At 45.1% G+C, this 19,513-nt stretch overlaps 1 protein-coding gene across 15 annotated transcripts in view; it reads left to right on the top strand.

Moving 5' to 3' along the window:
- KIAA1217 (KIAA1217 ortholog) overlaps positions 1 to 19,513 on the top strand; it is a 1,240,780-nt gene that overhangs the window by 942,956 nt on the left and 278,311 nt on the right. Inside the window, exon 1 of one of the 15 annotated variants that reach the window (XM_085631684.1) lies at positions 17,327 to 17,541. The exons of the other annotated variants lie outside the window; for them this stretch is intronic. The gene's annotated coding sequence lies outside the window, so the exon portion shown is untranslated. Of the gene's footprint in view, positions 1 to 17,326; positions 17,542 to 19,513 lie in introns of those variants that run through there. 15 annotated transcript variants of the gene reach the window in all.

Consider the following 19,513-nt stretch of genomic DNA (forward strand, 5'->3'; position numbering starts at 1 on the left):
CACCAAATCCGTAACTTTGTAAAACAACTATGCTCCATAGAGGGGATAATAACAAAAAAATAAAGGAAAGCCATGGACTAAATAAGGAAATGAGTTTGACAAGAAAGCTGACTAGTGATAAGCAATCGTCTCGCACAAAGCAGTTTGCTCTAAGTCCTAGTATTGTACATATTAGGTCTCTTAGCAGCAGACAGTTACTTTATAGGTTAAGCTTTAAAATATAACACAAAGCCACATAAACCAACTATAATGAGCATATTACTTATGGTAATCTTGATTACCCTCAGTCATAGTCCTCCTTGTTCCAGTCTTCACTGCTGAGGACAAGCCTCATACTCTAGACAGGTTTCCCCCCCCCCCCAAAAAGCATGTGGTAGTCTTTTTTTTTAGTTCACGTCCAAAGGCTGATGTATAGGTACCCTCCTCACTTCTATAATGGCCTGTTTTAAGAAGTTGATTAAAATAACTAGAGATGCCAAATTGAAAGGGGTGAGGGAGGGTACACGACTGGGACAAGAAAGACTATGACTCAGGGTAATGAAGATTGCCAATAAGTGATATGTTCCTTACCCTTTTGCCCTCCCTCCTCCTCCCAGTCCTCACGGATTGAGGATTTACCAAAGCTTACAATATGGCAATCAACAATTATTAATATGCTCATGTGAGATTTATTAATACCAATTACTTCCTTTTTAACTTTAGAATTCCAGCATCACAATTTTGAGAGACAGAATTATCCAACTGTAACCGTAATGATTTACAAAAGTGTATGGTGTACAACATATGGCTGCCCTTAAAATCTTCTGCAAAAAAAACCCAAAGACTTTAGCCAAAGAGGTAGAAATGACCCTCATAGAGGGACCCTGTATATTTTCTGGAATAGGTTCACCAACTAACCGACGCTTGCAATATGGCCTGAAGGACCATCCTACTTAAAATGGAAGTAGAAATCTTGCCCTTGTTGGCCGAACCATAACACACAAGCAATGGTTTTAAAAGTCAAAACTCTTAGCCCTGTCTACATACAACAATAAAGCACTCTTAACGTCTAGAAGTGAAGCACCAGAATCTTTGAACATTGGCAAAATAATCTGTTAAATCAATTTTGTTCAATGAAGCTTTGAATGTACCTGAATTTGGGATCCAGAAATAGAGCTACCATGTCGGGAAAATCCTGAGATATGGGTATGAAATGACTAGAGGTCCCAGCTCACCCAACCTTCTAGCAGAGGTGATTGCAATAAGAAAGGCTACTTTAGGAGAGAGCCAGGCTATTTCTGGGGATTTCAAATGCTTAAAGATCTTGGCCGCTAAACCCTTAATACTACAGAAAGACCTAATGTGGGCCCTGAAGTAGGAATAGCTAGCTTCTTGAGCATAACTCTTTTAATGAGTATAAAAGCTAAAGCAAACACCTTTGGCATGTTCCCACTGGACTCCATGAATGCTCTAATCGCTTCCCACTGGACCACTAAGGTGGAAGGAGCTAGGTTTTTCAGGAAACTAACCCTTAAAAGTCTAATCTATGAAAAGGATCACACGTAACTGAATCTAAGTTCTCATCAAGATACCATCTGCAAAAATTATCACAGAGCGCAATTCACAAAGGTAAACTTACACTTACGTATAAGTTTACTATTTTTTTGGTATTAACATCCTACAACTTAATAGTAAATTTACGACTGCGGATTCTCCACAGTCGGGCCGGAGAACTCTGCACATAAAATATAGGACAAGCATATCTGTCCATGTGCGGAGTTTTCTGCACCGACTGCCTTTTCCTGCGGATGGGAATGGCAATGTGCATGACCAGTGGATAGGAATGTCGGTTATGGGGCTTGCACACGGTGCGTCCCGAGACAACAGACAGCTACCCCCACTAGCCCAGCACATGAGCGGTGAGCATATCTCAGAACGCTGCACTGAATCGTCATCCGCCGAGCGAGATGAAAGGAAAGCGTAAGTGAAATAGTATAAACTGAACATCTTACTTTCTAGTACTGGAGCTGGGATCCTTAAATCTCATGGTGTAGTCATCGGGTCTCCCCTGGTCGTATGGACCTTTGAGTGTTTACTTGAAGCATAAGGGTGGAGCTAGCATCAGCATTACATTTCAGTTTCAGAGAAACCAGTGTGGCTCCACAGGAATGACATAGAGGATGGTGTCCAAACCATAAGGTTTTTTTTAAACAGTTTAGTCAAATTTAGAATTCAATCAAGAATCAGCAAATTAGTCAGTTTATAAAATAAGCATTTGTAATCTAATAATCATGCAATCTAATACTATCAGGAAAAAGATGTAAAATATACCAACATAAAGAAGACACAATATTAAGTAGGCTGATTCCATAAAGGAACTTCTCTAGTCTAAATAGGTTTCCGAAAGGGAAGAGGTGACTTCTAAGAGGAAGGTGTCAGCACCAAATGAACCAAGTTTAAGGTTCAGGGGATAGGCACAAGTGTTCAAGCATGAAACTCAACATCCCGGGCAGGGCAAATCAGCAGAGTTAAGAAGAGATCTCTCAGCAAAGTCAGTACATGGTCACCTAACGATTCTACAGAACACATAACATGTGAAAAAGTTCTAGAAGCTTCTCCACATCAGTTCCCACCAAACAGTCCAATAAGCTGCTGCTGTTCCCTGGGAGCAGGTAGACTCCCTAGTTTCCCAGTGCTGGACAAAGAAACAGACAGCTGCGCGACCTTGGATGTATCACTGGTCTGGTCTGCCTGGTACAGGAGAATCTCTCGCACCGCCATGGTCTTCGTGTCCACAGCCAACTTCTAATTAATTTCGAGCTATCTAACAGTTTCAGTACAATAATAATAAGTCTATTCTAGTTAACGAGAACCTCGATAAGACTCCTGCAGAAGGGCAAAGAACATGAGGCTTGCAGAGCATTTTTATCAACGTGAAAGGCATATTAACTGGGGCCTGGTTACAGGTTAGGCCACATTGGAAAACATGGTTTCCAAGCAAGTGCATTTATTACATTTCAATAACATATGTGTGGGCCTCCTCTACAGTAAATACAACCACCTACTACACCTGATTAATAATAATTGCACACGGATTTATATTGTTAAACACACAGTGAGTATAGTTTACATATAAATATGTAGAGCACTAAATTATGCGGCTTCAATGTCGGAGACCGAAACTCACAGGTCATCATTGGAGGGAGGTGGGTACTTGTATGTCAGAATTGTGATGTTAACTAATGAAAAGACTATGCTATCCATAATCAGCTTTTTTCAGAGTGTGGGGAAAGCTGTCTAGAAGGCAGGTGGGACCTCTCATCAGCAATGAGGACTGGAACGAGGAGGGAGGGAATGAATACCCTTTTTACCTTACACGGTAATAATTTTCCGTGAAACTGACAAATGTTCATCCTGTTCCCCAGGGCTTTAAGTGGGATGGAAAAACTGGGGGCAGGGAGGGTCTCTCAAAGGGGCGTGGCCAATGTAATAAATGCGTGGCTTAAAAACACATAAACTTAAAATCTGTGCTTAGCATAGTGTGCAGCCCGACTGGTATTTTGCTGCTTCTGTCATAGCATCCATATACATATTTTACACAAGTATCGTTACACCTACAACAAGTCAGGACTATTGGCTTTGTCAATGGTTGTTAGTTGAAGAAGATAAATAAGCAACAACTATGGCTTTGCTGTATAGACAGGGCTTTAAGTGGGATGAAAAAACTGGGGGGTCTCTTAAAGGGGCGTGGCCAATGTAATTAAGGGCGTGGCTTACAAAAACGCAAACTAAAAATCTGTGCTTAGAATAGTGTGCCGCCCGACTTGTATTTTGCTGGTTCTGTCATTGCTCCCAGATATATGATACCACAAGTACCATTATACCTACTCCAAACCACGACTATTGGCTTTGTCAATGGTTGTTAGTTGCATAAGATAAATATGCAGCGTCTATGGCTTGTATAGAATATTGAAAAAGCTTCCACTTAAAACCCTTGTGTCACCACAACGATGTTGCTGCTCCTGCATTTCAAAAAGAGAAGGGAAATCCAGAGAGAAACTGACTCTCTTTAAAGGATTTCCCTTCCCCTACAACGCTCACCTGGCATGACGTCATGCCGTAACTTCCCCACTAGTGAGAAGTGAGCAGTGTGAGCACCTACACGATGTTCCTGCAGTCCGAAAAAAAAACAGCCCGCCTGTGCCTGGGTACAAAACAGAGCCCCCCTTAAAAATACTGCCGATGCTCAGCACCGGTGAGACCCGGCCCACTTAAAGCCCTGTGTATAGCATATTGAAAATGCTTCAGTTCTGAAATGATGAGACTGTGAAAGTACTATAGTGAGTCTCTTTGCAGTTACATCAAATGCAGTGAAGGGTGGCACTGCTGCAGAGTTAAGATTTATTTTTTTCACCGAAGGTGAGGACAAAAATGGAGAGCCCGATAAGTAACCGTCTCAGCATCTGATTTTTAGGTCTCGCCTGAGCCAGCGCATGCGCTGCTCGGCGAGACATTTTGTAAACAGGCTTTTAAAAGTCCTACCAAAAAGCTGGCTGGCCTCGAGCGTGCGGTTACGCGCACAATGACGAGCAGAGGCGCCATATGGCTTTCCTCTCTTGTCATGGTGCGCGCACATCGCACACCACTCGCAGCCTGCTTTTGCCGTAGCGCGCACGTGCGCGATCACCACTCGCGTCTTTTTTTTTTTTCACGTGCTTGTTATTTTCTCATGCCCTGATGAACTAGCGTAAGAAACTGACTCAAAACTGGTTCCTCCCCTTTTAGCGCTCGCACGCCTCCTCGCTCGCACCTCTGCCCACCATTGCTTCCGTCCTTAAGCAATGCTGGTTATTATTGTTTTTCTAATAGCACACCTGGCCCAAGTAAGGTCCTATTCTTCTGTATGCACACGCTGGCGAATTCGTTTGCAACAGAACTATCCCTTTTATTTATGTATTACGTGTGGTAGTCACGCATACCACATAAAAGGACAGACTGACAACAATATTCTTGCTTGCACTAGCCGAAATTCGATGTTTGAGCCTGTGCATATTTGTAAAACCAGTCAAAGCTGGGAATTCAGAAACCGCTCATGGCTGCTCGTTAAATGTGCATTTGTCACAGACCTGCATAGTTCGTACTCTCGCACTGCACACATCTGAACACATTAAACTGAATTTGGCCCAATCATTTTTAATCTTCGTTGTATTTTGGTGTCCCTGCCCGATCCGCCGCGGCTGCATTGCCGTTTGAGCGGCGGGAGAAAACACCTCTCTGACCCAGTACTCACTTCCGGCAGGACGCGGTCTAGCCGTCCGCCGGAAGGGAAGGTATTTAAGTTATCCTCTGGTGGGGAACAGCGGATTGTCGGCGCCACTCCTCATTATTTAGCGCCTGGGAGCTTAATGTCCTCTTTCTCGCAGTAACATTGTTCAATTTTAAAAGTGTATATATTTTAATTGTGACGCTTTTACTTGCCTCATTCCGGGGCTCTGTTCTTCATTTTTTGGTGTCCCTGCCCGATCCGCCGTGGCTGCATTGCCGTTTGAGCGGCGGGAGAAAACACCTCTCTGACCCAGTACTCACTTCCGGCAGGACGCGGTCTAGTCGTCCGCCGGAAGGGAAGGTATTTAAGTTATCCTCTGGTGGGGAACAGCGGATTGTCGGCGCCACTCCTCATTATTTAGCGCCTGGGAGCTTAATGTCCTCTTTCTCGCAGTAACATTGTTCAATTTTAAAAGTGTATATATTTTAATTGTGACGCTTTTACTTGCCTCATTCCGGGGCTCTGTTCTTCATTTTTTGGTGTCCCTGCCCGATCCGCCGCGGCTGCATTGCCGTTTGAGCGGCGGGAGAAAACACCTCTCTGACCCAGTACTCACTTCCGGCAGGACGCGGTCTAGTCGTCCGCCGGAAGGGAAAGTACTTAACCCGCATGTGTCATACGCGCAGCGGACGAGCGCAGCGGGCGCGCCGGATGCGCGCCGAAGGCGCGCCTAAGGCAAGCCCGTCTGCGCCCGTCCGCGGCCGACCGGGGCGCGGGGCCATACCCCATGGCTGTTTCTTGCCACCTCGTCCTTACACAAAGGAGGAGCTCACCATTCTCCGCACGGAGATCGTTAAGGAGTGTGAGCATAATATTGATGTAGGCAAGAATGACCATGAACTGCCATGTAGGCATTGTGGATATATTCTGAGCGAACACTCCACAGGGAGACTTTCTGATATTCACAATGCACTGGGTAATAGCAGGAAGATTAGCTGCGCCCTGCTCAACTGCAGGTCCCTAAAAAAACATAGGCTAGAGATTCATGATCTCCTGACTGATAATAGATGGGATATGCTGTTTTTAACAGAGACCTTGCTCAATGAGGACTCGGACCCTGAATTAACGGAGGCTCTTCCCTACGGTTATAAAATCTGTAGGCAAGACAGACTTAGCGGGAGAGGGGGGGGCATCGCAATAATTTACAGGGAGAGTGTTAAATGCACCCTAGAGTCCGCTAATGTTGCAGACAGTGAAACAGGAGCTTTCTCCATTTTGATTGACACTAACACGGTTATTAAAGGCCTATTAGTGTACAGACCTCCTGGTGCCAGTAAGGTCTTCACTGACAGTTTGGTACATAACACCATCTCCTCAGCCATGCGCTTTAATAAATATCTCTTGCTAGGTGACTTCAATCTTCATTTTGAAGACGTCAACAATACAGCAGCACAAGAAATGCGACAAGAGTTACATACCATGCAGCTACAACTATGCTCCACCCTTCCCACACATCGTCTAGGGCATCAGCTGGATCCCATTTTCTGCAATTGGGATAACATTAAGCAGGAACCCCCCATACCACTGATATGGACAGATCACTTCCTTGTCCCTTTTTCCTTCCACCTGAAGGATTATAATAATCGGAGCCAAACCACTTGCATCAAGAGAAGACAAAGGAAATGGGCTATATTCTCTCACAATATGTTCAGGGACCGCTTTATCCAGGAAGGCCCCCCCACTGAGTTGGGCACTACCCTCAATGAGGCTTGCGAAACCTTGGATGCACATATTACATTTGCTCTGAATTCAGCAGCCCCCTGGTCTAGCAAGGGCCCGGTGCGATTAACTAAATCAGCACCTTGGTTTAATGCGGAATTAAAAGAAGCCAAGGCTGCTTGCAAACGGGTAGAACGAGCCTGGAGAAAGGCCTACCTTGTAGAAGCAGGAACGCGGTATAAAGTCTGCCTCAAGAACTATCATGCCTTGATTAGGAAAACCAAGGCAACGTTCTACACCGATCGTATTGACAGGGCTAACTGCTCCACTAAGGAGCTATTTATGATCTATAAAGAGATCTCAACATTAGCCTCCATAGATGAATTGGCGGGCGCCTCTGCGCAAACCTGCAACAAAATCGCTGAGTTCTTCCAAAAAAAGGTGTTGGACATCTATTCCACTTTTCCTTGCGATGCCAGAACTGGCTCCAATAGGCTCACCCCCCACGAGGAACTCAGATGGGGGGATGAGAAGGAAGGCTGCATCAGCCAGTTCCTTGTTCCAGAGGAGGAACTTTTGACAACAGTAGCGAGGGGAATTAAATCAGGCTCCCCGAGGGATCCCGCACCGGCCAGAATATTAGCTAGTTCTATGAGTTTCTTAGCCCCCTATGTTAGACACATACTTTCTCTATCCTTTGACTCAGGCAAGGTTCCGCCTGGATGGAAACAAGCAGTCGTGCTACCCCTAAAAAAAAAAACTCAAGTTAGTGCCACTCAGCTAAACAACCTACGCCCTATTTCCCTCTTACCATTCTTTTCCAAACTTGCCGAAAAATTGGCCAACCAACAACTCACAGCACACATAGAGGCGAACAGCCTTTTCCACACTAGCCAGTCAGGCTTTCGGGCTCACCACTCCACGGAGTCAGCCCTACTTTTTTCTACAGAGGCGCTGAGGAAGCATGTGGACGAAGGGCAAGTAGCAGCACTGATACTTCTCGATCTCAGTGCTGCCTTCGACACTGTGGCACACCACACCTTGCTACAGTGTTTGAAGAGAGGGGGAGTGACGGGAAAAGCGTGGCTATGGCTAGAATCATTTCTGACTGACCGCAGCTTCTATGTGGAGCAAGGGGGCAACAGATCAGATGTTTTTGATCTTAGGCAGGGAGTCCCTCAAGGTTCTAGCCTCAGCCCCACCCTATTCAATTTATACGTTACACCTGTCGCGCTTATTGCTGAGCAGTATGGGGTTGAGGTAGTAACATATGCCGATGATACTCAGCTGGTTGTTGCTCTGACCCAGCCAGCTGAGCAGGCTGCTAGTAAATTCACATCCTGTCTTCAAGACCTTTCAGCCTGGATGGCTAGTAACTGCCTCCGCCTGAACGGTGACAAGACAGAGGTACTTATCGTCGGCACATCTCCCTCAGTTTGGACCTCGGCCTGGTGGCCGCAGGCCTTGGGACCTCTGCCGATTCCAAGGGATCAGGTGAAAAATGTAGGCTTTTGGATTGATTCAAACCTGACTTTTGACTACCAATCCCGGTGTGTCTCTGGCATCTGCTTTGCTATCCTTCGTAAGCTGAGAAAGACGCTTGACCTGCTCCCGGAATCTGCTAGGAAAACTTTGGTACATGCCCTAGTCACCTCCAGGTTGGACTACGGGAATGTTCTCTATTTGGGAGCAAATGCAAGCTGTCATCGAAGACTCCAGACTATCCAAAATGCCGCCGCTCGCTTGGTACTTCGGTTACCAAGAAGAGCTTCTTCGAAAAAATCCTTGGAGAAACTACACTGGCTTCCTATTAAGGAACGTGTTGATTTCAAGGCCCTATGCGTTGCCCACAGAATAATTATGGGGAAATGCCCGGGCTTCTTGCGCAGCTTGCTCCTTTCTTATATTCCTGCTCGACAGCTGCGCTCCCTTGGAGGTGGATTCCTATCGATTCCTAGAATCAAGAGGGCCAGGATGGGTGGGAGATCGTTCCGCTCCTTAACTGCCCGCAGATGGAACACCCTTTCCCCCCGACTACGGACAGAACCATCAGAACTGATTTTTCGGAAAGAGTTGAAGACGTTTCTCTTCCCCAAAGGCTAATCATCTGCTTTCTTTGTCTTGCTGAGTAGGTGCTGCTGCAATCCTTGATAGCGCGGGGACACACTGTTAAGTGTAACCAGGCGCTCTACAAACTCAGAAATAAAAATAATAAAAAATTATAGACATTTCACCATACCGGGAGCAAGACTTTTAATTTAATTTATTGAATGGTATAAAAGTTGCTTGAATAAAGCATTCAAACACCCTGAACACAAGAAAACACGAGGAATTGTAAATGCATACAATTATTAGCATCTACAATCATTAGATAGAAATTGTCTTACCAGTAAATAATTCTCGAGGTATTGAGTGCAAAAACTGCTAATATGTGTTGAGTTACTGAGAGATGCAAGGATGAAAAAAGGCAGTCTTATAATACACAGAGTCTCCCAAACTCCAACTTTTATTAGTACTTTCACCTTCCTTCAAATTAGCATAACATTTCCAGTATGAAAAAATGCCACAGTGATTACGCTAGGCGGGATTTACTGAAGGCTTTTGCCATTGATAGAATGCCATTAAACTATTGCAACAATTGCTCTGTTTACCGAACATAACAAATATTGCCAGATACCAAGGGTCATATTATAGAAAGTGCCTCAGGTGTACAACAGACGGGTGCTCCAGTTGTTTGCACTGTGGGGTACTTTGGTATTGCAGGAGGGGCTGACAGAACTGACCATAGATGCTTGCTCTGCCCCTTTTGTAGTATGGATTATGGTGGTGCAAAATTCGGGCCAATGCAATTACAAAGGGGCATTCTCACATTGGCATGTGGGTTTGGCTCCATGTCATACTACAGACGTGGGCACAATGGCAAAGAAGCTGAAAGGTGCACACCGATTTGGCGACACATCAAAGTGATGCAAGTCACAACAAGCCTTGGCATAGCCAATAGGTTTCGCCTTTGGGACCTTATAAGTGTTTAGACATGCAACAGCTGATATTGTTGCACCAAGGATATTGTACTGCATAACTAAACACTTATAAGGTTCCAAAAGCGAGACCTGTTAGCTATGCCAATGCTTGTTATAACTGCCGGTGCTCAGCACCGGCAGGACCCGGCCCACTTAAAACCCTGCTGTTCCCCCTCAAACCTGATGAAGAAATGTGAGGAAGAGCATGTCTTTCTACTTTGAATATAAACTGCATCAAAGCCACACACCCTCCTCGGCAGCGCTCGTGGTGTACGGATTTACTTTCAGCTGGTCCTACGCCCTCCAATGGGCAACCGCCGTGATACTTGAGTGACAGGCCTGCGATTGATTAATTGACTCCACCTGGAACTCCCCATGAGCTGGTGTCAGCCGCAGCACGGCGTCGCACTGAAAACTGAACACCCTTTCATTGCAGGCTCTCATTATTGGCCACATGCCCCTTCCAATTAGAACGTCTCTGCCAGTCAGCACTTTGCTGCATTCCTGCTACGCCTCTGGATAGACTGTCACTTGTCTGCAGTCTGCCGTCTGCCGTCGGGTACACGCGAGGCCTCGACTGCACCAACCCCGGCAGACTACGCATTCCAAGGGAGCGGCTTCCGTAGACACCCGCGACCAAATGCTGTTAGGTCTGCGCTGATTCCACTGACAAATGCCAAAATACGCACTTCCTAATCTGAAGCTATGTTCTCGGTGCTTGTTTTTATGCTGCCAATGTTGTTCATAGCTAAATTATATGGTTAGCGCGTTTTGATATTATTAGGTGTGTACCAAATAGCACATTTTTATTAGGCGAAAGACAGCTGAACCGCCTTTTCATACCTAAAGTTTCGAACCTAATGGACACATTCACCGAGTGCAATAAAAACTTAGCAAATGGTCGACTGTTTTGTGGCTTTTGATTTTTATTAGTGACACTTCTGTAATTAAACCGCAGCATAAAAAAAGAAACAAAAGCTTTTGTTTTAGGTATCAGCAACCAGATTGAATGTTTTTTTTCCTTCATTAAAAGTTTTTAAAAGAATCATAACAGACATGATTATTCTTTTTACATCCTAAAACCTGGAAAAAACACTACCTAGACACTAACAAGATCTCTCCAACAAAATGCATCATAGAAGATAACCATTTTGTTACTCATACATCTGGGAAAATAGATTTCAAATCCACTCTCATATGTTTAGATAACCTCAGATAACCTTGATTTTTTAAAGGCAAATCGTTCTAAGGCCACTTGTTTCCCAAACTGTTTAGACCATCTTCAGCTGGTTGCTTATTAGCCGATTTCCATAAAAAAAAGGTTTTAGTCTATTGAGATGGCTCGCCATGCTGATACCGGTCTGCAGAGTTATAGATTACCGGAATTTGACTTCGGGTCGCAAAAATCTCGGAATAACTGAATTCTTTGAACGTTTATGAGCTTTTAAAGCTCTAGCAATGTTTTTACTTTGATGCACGAGCATTAAGAATATATATATATGTTTAAACGGGGCTTGCCCATCCAAAATGATATTTTATCTGGATGGAGAGTAATATGCTTCCTACTTCAGATATTGCATTAGTAAATGAGCAGCAAGTTTGAATATTCTACTCTGTAATGATGAAAGTATTTATTTATCTCACAGTAAGTGGTGCAGTGGGGAAGCTAAAGAGTCTGGAGCAGGCAGAGATCAGGCAGTTAACTGAGGAGGTAGGTCTTATGGTTACTTCCGAATCTGAGGTGGTTGTTATCTTCCCCTCCCAACTTCCACCTCCCTATACGGAAGCATTTTATGTTTCCCTCCCAATCTTGTCTCTTGATTCTACTGTAAAGACTTAACTCTTATGTTTCTTAGGACATCTTGTGAAATGTTCCCGTTTGCATTCTGGTACATGTAGTTTTAGTGGCGGCCACCACAAAACTCCAGTGGGGGTGCCGGGGGGTAAGGGAGATATAATAATTTATAAACGTACCTGTCCTGCCACCGACGCGTCGGTGCTCCTCATCATTCCTGGTGGTGTCCCAACAGTCCCTGGGGCATCAGCACAGCCTCCCCACCCAATGAAAGCACTGCTCTTGTAGCATTGAGAGTTGCGTCAGGGTTGGTCTGAGCAGCCGTGTTTGCCGCTCAGACAGTGCCTTTATGCCTGTGGCGTTTCTCCTACCTGGCGGTGGTTGGAGAAACCTAAGTGAGCATGTTTGTTTGGCCAACCTAAGACGGCAGGCCAAACCGACATGCACACTCTACAGTGCACACTACCCCCTCCTCTCTACCATGCCCAGTATGCCCTGCCCAAGGCTCCCTGGCTCAATCAGTCAGCAGAAAAATAATGATAATGTTGATTTATTATCATTTTATTTTCAGCTGACTGACTCAGTGGGGCGATGCTCCTCCGCCATTACGGAGGAGCCGCCCCAGTGTAGTTCTGTTTGTTTCATTATAAATTCAAGAGAACCACTTTTCCTTCTTGTACTTGTCATTTTTAGGTTGAGCCTGCACCGCGCTTGTGCTCTAGCTTATGAGACTATTACATTCAGTAAAGGGCTTTGAGCCCGCCCGTTGCTTACCATTTGTTGTCGTCAACTTCATTATTCTTTGTTGTCTTCTAATTAGCCAGTGCAGTTCAAACATCACTTCGGTTCTATTAGGTGGAGCAAGGACCAAGCACAGATTTGTTTAACTTAATTCAATGACTGTCCGCTGATTATGCCCTCCTCGAGATACTATTATCTTTTTTTGTTTATTTACCCCCTCTCATATCCCCATGAGCGTGTTTCTTCTTATCCCGACCCATTTCTCTCCATCCTTGTTTCTTGTTCTGTGTTGCTTCTACTCGTCATTAAGGGTCACTTAAAGAGTCATATACAAGACACAGAAAAGCCATAAGCACGCTGAAAAATGAAAATGTACAGTTTGGAAGCTCAGCAACAAAGACGGTAGGTGAAACTACTTCTGAAAGTCTTTAAGCTTGTTCCGAACTCTCCTTGAACGAACTGTTCAAAATGAAACTTTTTTTAAGTTACATAAAGGGTCTCCATGTGATTAGAATCTGACAATTCTTCACACGGACTTGCCCACGTGGTATACTGAAAGACATCACCATCTGTCCGTGAAAACCAAAGCTGTGGCACTAGCTTACTGGACAAAGGAGAAACGGCAGCCCTCATCCTCCTCGACCTCTCAGCGGCGTTCGACACAGTCTCTCACCGCACCCTAATACGCAGACTCCACAACGCAGGGATCAAAGACAAGGCCCTCGACTGGATCCGCTCCTTCCTCTCCGGCAGAACGCAGCGGGCCAGACTCCCCCCTTTCCTCTCGGACCCTACAAGTACCACCTGCGGAGTTCCCCAGGGGTCCTCCCTCAACCCTACGCTCTTCAATGTCTACATGGCTCCGCTTGCCCCCATCGTCAGAACTTACGGACTCAACATTGTGTCATACGCAGATGACACCCAACTCATCCTCTCCCTATCCAACGAACCCAACACCGCCACACACAACTTTCGAGAAGGCATGGAAGCCGTCGCCAAATGGATGAAAAACAGCTGCCTACAACTAAACACAAACAAAACAGAAGTACTCATCATGGGCCAGAAACCCAGACGCCTGGTGGCCCATCGCCCTCGGTAGTCCGCCCACCCCCATGGACCACGCACGCAACCTGGGAATCATCCTGGACTCAGAGCTCAAAATGGACCGCCTGATCAACTCCGTTCCGTCCTCCTGCTTCCACACCCTCCGCCTCCTACGTAAGACCTTCAAATGGATCCCCCTCGAACACAGAAAGACAGTCACTCACGCCCTGGTCACCAGCAGGCTCGACTACGGCAACGGACTCTATGCCGGAATAAACAAAAACCTCACCCGCAAGCTACAGAACATCAAAAACGTCGTCACAAGACTGGTCCTCAACCTGCCAAGCCACTACCACATCTCCCAGCACCTGCGCACACTCCACTGGCTCCCCATCTAAGCTAGAGTCACCTTCAAGATGCTAACCCACGCTCACAAGGCCCTCCACGACACCGGACCAGCATAACTGAACAGCAGACTCAAATTCCACACACCCCAAAGGACCCTACGATCAGCCCAGCTCTCCTACGCCGTAGTTCCCCGCACCAGAAAGACCAGATTGGGAGGCCGCTCCTTCTCCTTCCGCGTGGCCAGAGCCTGGAACAACCTTCCGCTCCACCTCAGACAGATAACATCGCTCCCCATCTTCGCAAGAAACCTCAAAACCTGGCTCTTCGACAGACCCCCTCCTTGATGGACTGGAACCTGTGAACCCCCGCCCACACCCCCAGAGCCTTGAGACCCTTACGGGTGAGTAGTCACGCTTAACAAACACCTGACTACATGACTCTCACCCGGCATCACTGTAGAATGTCAGAGCTCATCCCAAATATTGCCGAACTCTGTGCTGTTTGTGAGCAGGTCGTATATGTTCCCACACTTTTTCTTAACTATTACTGATCTTCAAAATTCATCATAATCAGTGCTTAATTTGAGCCGTGGTTTCCTGTGCTCGGCACCCGTACTTAATTGTCAACACTGGAGCTTGACAGTCTATCAGAGGGTGGCGCTGTTGTCTGGCTAATTAATTTTCAACACCAGAGCTTGACAGTCTACCATAGGGTGGCACTGTCTGGCTAATTTAGAGACAACATCACTTAATTATTAATTCAATAGACATTAAAAAATTACTATTACGTGCCGCCCGAGCCACTCATAGCTTTGGGGGCTCTGAAATAGTCAGAACTGTCACACTTGTAAGAGTGTGATGGTTAGTAGTTGTGTTGTTACTATCATTGGCAGCATGGCAGATGCAATGTGTGATGCAAACTGCAGTTGCCTTCCTGACGAGAGCCCTGGCACTTACGTTTTTTACAAATTATTGTAAGACTTTATTTTTTTAAAGTGGCACTGGTGGGACTTAAACTCACAACATTTGAATCCCTCTACAGCCTAGATGTACAGTGCGCTTTCCCTTGTGCCACAGAGCTGCATAGAGATACCTGCTTGCCTTAGATATACCTATGAAAGAGGGGTTACTTGATTGAATCTTTGTGTTGTAATTGGAGAATAATGTGAAATTTCTTGATCCAAACACAGTAAACGACAAAACAATGTATAGATGTATAGATGTATAGATAGATAGATAGATAGATAGATAGATAGATAGATAGATAGATAGATAGATAGATAGATAGATAGATAGATAGATAGATAGATAGATATCTCTAAAATAAAACTATGTTGTGTCATATGAAATTAAATTGCTTACATCCTATACTTTCAATGTTTAGGAGAATTCTGCTAAACCTTTAGAACGGATTTATAGAAAAATTAAACTGAAAATGATATTATCCAAGAAGCAAAGTGTGAAGAATTGTGGTAGATCAGGATTAGACAACGATTCTCTCTAAATTATTGCATGTTTCGAAGCTATGCCGGGTACAGATGAAGCTGTCACGTGTTTTTTTATAGGTTGTAAAATTTGGAACACAAAGCCAACACCAGGTAAAGTGAAAAAATAACACATCAAATTTGAATCATTTGTGCCACTTGCAAAAGTGGGATTATAGCAGGTTTTACACACAATTCCACTCCACGCTGTACAATTCCACTCCACACAATTTCACACCACTCCACATAATATACTTCCACGCCACACAATTCCACTCCACCTCACAGAATTCCACTCCAAGCCACACAATTCCATGCCACTCCATTCTAGTCCACTCTGTGGCACACACCACTTGCACTCAACGCCACACAATTTCACTCCATGCAACACAATTGCACACTATGCCACTCCATACAATTCCAGGCCACACAATGCCACTCCATTTCTTACAGTGTCACCCCATGCCACACAATGTCAATGCATGCCACATAATGCCACTCCATGCCGCACAATGCAACTCTACAGCACACAATGCCAATCCACACAACACAATGCCAATCCAGTCCACAAATACCACTCCACACATTTCCATACCACTCCATTCCACGTCACTCCACACCACTCAATGCCAATCCACTCAGTGGCCCTCCACTTCACTCCTTTCAATATCACGCCACACCGTGCCTCCCCACACTACAGAATGCCAATCCATTCAGTGCCATTCCACTCCATGCCACACAGTGCAACTCCACTCCACATAATGCGTCTCCACTCAATGCCACTTCACTCCACTCAATGGCAATTTTATTTCTATAGTACTTACTACACTTGACAAGGCATTGAAGTGCATTGTGCCATCCCACTCCACTTCATGCTACACAATGCCACTCCACTCAACGCTACGCATGCCACTCCATGCGACTCCACTCTATATAATAACAATGCACCCCATGCCACACAATGCCACTCCACTTTGCACGTTGTCACTCTACTCTACTGAACACAATGCTACTCTACTCCACTTTACACAGAGGCACTCCACACCTCACAGTGTCACTCCACTCCACACAATGCCACTCCACTTGGCGCTACACAATGCCACTCCACTCCCAAAAAGTCAGTAGATCTCCAATAGGCGAGAATTACTGGTTTTGCCAAGGCGTGTTTTAAATTGTAAATGGAGAATTAGTTTGCATTCGAGACGTTTTTTGCCTGTTGTCTAGTTATACCTTTAGGGCCAGTTTGCTTTTTGTAGTCCTGTTTATTCTATTTAAAATTCAGGATTATTTTGCATTCGGTTGTTCGTCCTGTTCGTCTATTACTTTGCTTCTGGTGCTGTCTTGTCGTCCTTTGTGGTATATTATAAATGAGGAACTATTTCCCATTCTGATACCTGTAGCCCTGTTTGTCCAATTATACATTGACGACCACTTTGCATTCTGGTACTTGTATTTCTCTTTCTTACATTGTAAAGTCAAGACTACTTTGTATTCTGGTACTTGTAGTGCTGATGTCCCCATTAAAAGTTCAGGTCTACAAGCACTAGAATGCAACAACAAAAGAGCCGGACAGCATAAAATGGACGTCAGAAGCCTGAGAGTACTGCGAGGAGTTCGTGGAACAGAACAGATTGCGTCTGCTTTATTTTGGCAGCACTTTAAAAATGTGAGCTTGCAGGCTGTGTGTTTTCTTGCACTTTCTTTGTCATTGAGAGGTTAGAAAAACACCAGCCATGTTGTATTTATAAACATCACGTGCTTCCGAGCCGGGGCTTGCGATGCCTGCCAAGCCGAACACATGGAAGACGCATTTCTCATTAGCTCAGCACTGGTTTTGGTTGTACCGGTTTCCGGAACAGGGAAATGCCTTCCTGCTCAGATTTAACTTTAAATAGAGGCGGCGCTGCTCCTGCGAGCACATGCACGCCCCCGAGGCGCGCTCGAGCGAGAGGGAGCGGAGGATACAGGGCGAGACGCTGGACACTCCAGCTCACTCCATCGCAGCCGCGCACCCGGGCTGATCCGCTTTCTACAGATGTGCGTAGGAACGCCGCTGCACAGAGCCTTTTGGGGTTTGAAGTGCCACGAAATGTCCGAAAAGCTGTGGTAGTTTCCGCCAAGAGGCTATTTCTATAGAAAATGCAAGGTGAGTTTAGAAGATTTAAAGATATTTTCAGGACAGACTGCTTTTTCTGCTTCCAGAGGGTTTTAAAAAGTATATATTGATTTCTGAGTGAAGTGTTACGGCAGCATTCATGTGTGTGCGTGATTCCGTGTCTGTCTGCTGTGGAATGGCAGGGTTTTCGGCGTCAGTGATTCAGACGCCAGCTGTGTGACAGTCGAGTGAGTCTCCGAGTGCATAGGTGCGTCTGTTGATGGCACGGCGCCCGTGTCCCACAGTCAGAAGCATGACGCGCTTTAGATTTGTGCACTCTGTTGACTGTCTCAAGAATGAAAACAGCAGAAAGGCTGAACGTGATAGCGTGCTGCAAAGAAAAGAAAACATGCAGGGAATGTGTTTTGCGTGTTCTCGTCTTTGTGAGCGCAGCTGGAGGTGGGTGCGAGGGTGTCATGGCGCTGTGACCTAAACTGGGGAATTTGTTAAGAAAATATCCTGTACAGGTGGGGCTCCTCATAACTAACACATTCCATATTTTCACTAATGCAGATCATGCTTGGTCTCAGCTTTCGAGACCTTCGGTTCTCTCTAGTGGAGTCCATAGGTCATGTTGTTCCTTCTTTGTGGTTGATCATAAAAAGCTGTTCCCTGCATTAGTTTTTTTTTCTTTTTGTTTTTCCTAACAGTGAGGCAAATTGCATGAGGGACGTCTTTTGTAGAGTCCTAAATAGGCCAGGACGAAATTTTAATTTGTCAAGAGACATTTTCCCCTGGAACCTGTCTCCTGCAGCTATCTTGCGAGATAAATTTATATATTTTTAGCAAAGTGTGCACTCGCTTGAAAAAAGTCACAGTAGATACCAGTAAGCCACATTTTGCTCTAAAAGCGGGAACTTAAGAACATTTTGGGAAATTTTGCACACAAAAAAATACGCAATTTCACTCACCCGCAGTTTTAAATTGGGATGCTGGCCCGCACAGTGAAGACAACCGATGAGATGCCAAGCACACTATTTAAGCCTCAATTTTCACTCCCGTTATATAAAAGGGCTGTTAGGTGAATTTCTCTATACCTTGCTAAAGTACATCAAACTTTCCAGGACATTGATTAGTCCGCTAAGAATGCTCATGTCCAGCTGGTGAACGATTGATTCAGTGTTTTAAAACTTGCAAAGTGGGGGGCATCTGACTCTACCACCAGCTACACTACCACCCAGGTTGCATCAGCGCCTCTATTTACTTTGGTTTCAAAATGCTGCCTAAAAATAGGCTTCCCAGCAGCGGCTCAAAGGGCAGGGGCTTTTGCAGCACAATACTCTTTATTCTGCACATTGCACGTCCCTGGCAGCACCTCCACACTCCAGTGTTATTACAAAAACATGCATCTGGCTGAAGAAACCCCAGTGTAAGCTTTCCAGGGCTTAGTCTGGGGCCTAGAACTCGGTTGACCGCAGCACTGTGATGAGATAACTGCATGCTTTGGCAGACACATCATATAATCATATATGTCGCACGCTGTGAAGGATTACAAGGCGCCTATTTTAAGATTCTGGTACTTTTTTGATGTTTTGCAGTTAACTAAGTTGGTAAAATTTGAACATTCCCTTGGTCTTTTTTATGGCATTCCTTTTTAGCGCAACTGAATTTTGTGCACAGACAAGCTGGAATATTTCAGCCCTGTTTCATTAATAGTGAAATGTGTATTTAGGGTTCGCATCCTTATTTCCCGCATCCACACATGGGTCATTGTTGATTTCTGAATTAATGTCTGTGTACAGTGCACCTGTTAGCTAAATAATGTAATATTTGTCGATTCATGGTACCTTTGAGCTGTAAAATAGTTCCTTGTGCATTGTAATGCATGCACTCTATTGGAGGCGGAATGATGCACCTAACCACCAATACCATGAGGCAAGAGCATGCGAGTTCACTGGTGGAGTCCACTACAACTTTATGTATGTTTTAAAATGGTAACAATAGGTATTGCAGACCGCTGTGC

Source organism: Triturus cristatus, chromosome 10 (genome assembly GCF_964204655.1).
Source record: "Triturus cristatus chromosome 10, aTriCri1.1, whole genome shotgun sequence".
Lineage (NCBI taxonomy): Eukaryota > Metazoa > Chordata > Amphibia > Caudata > Salamandridae > Triturus > Triturus cristatus.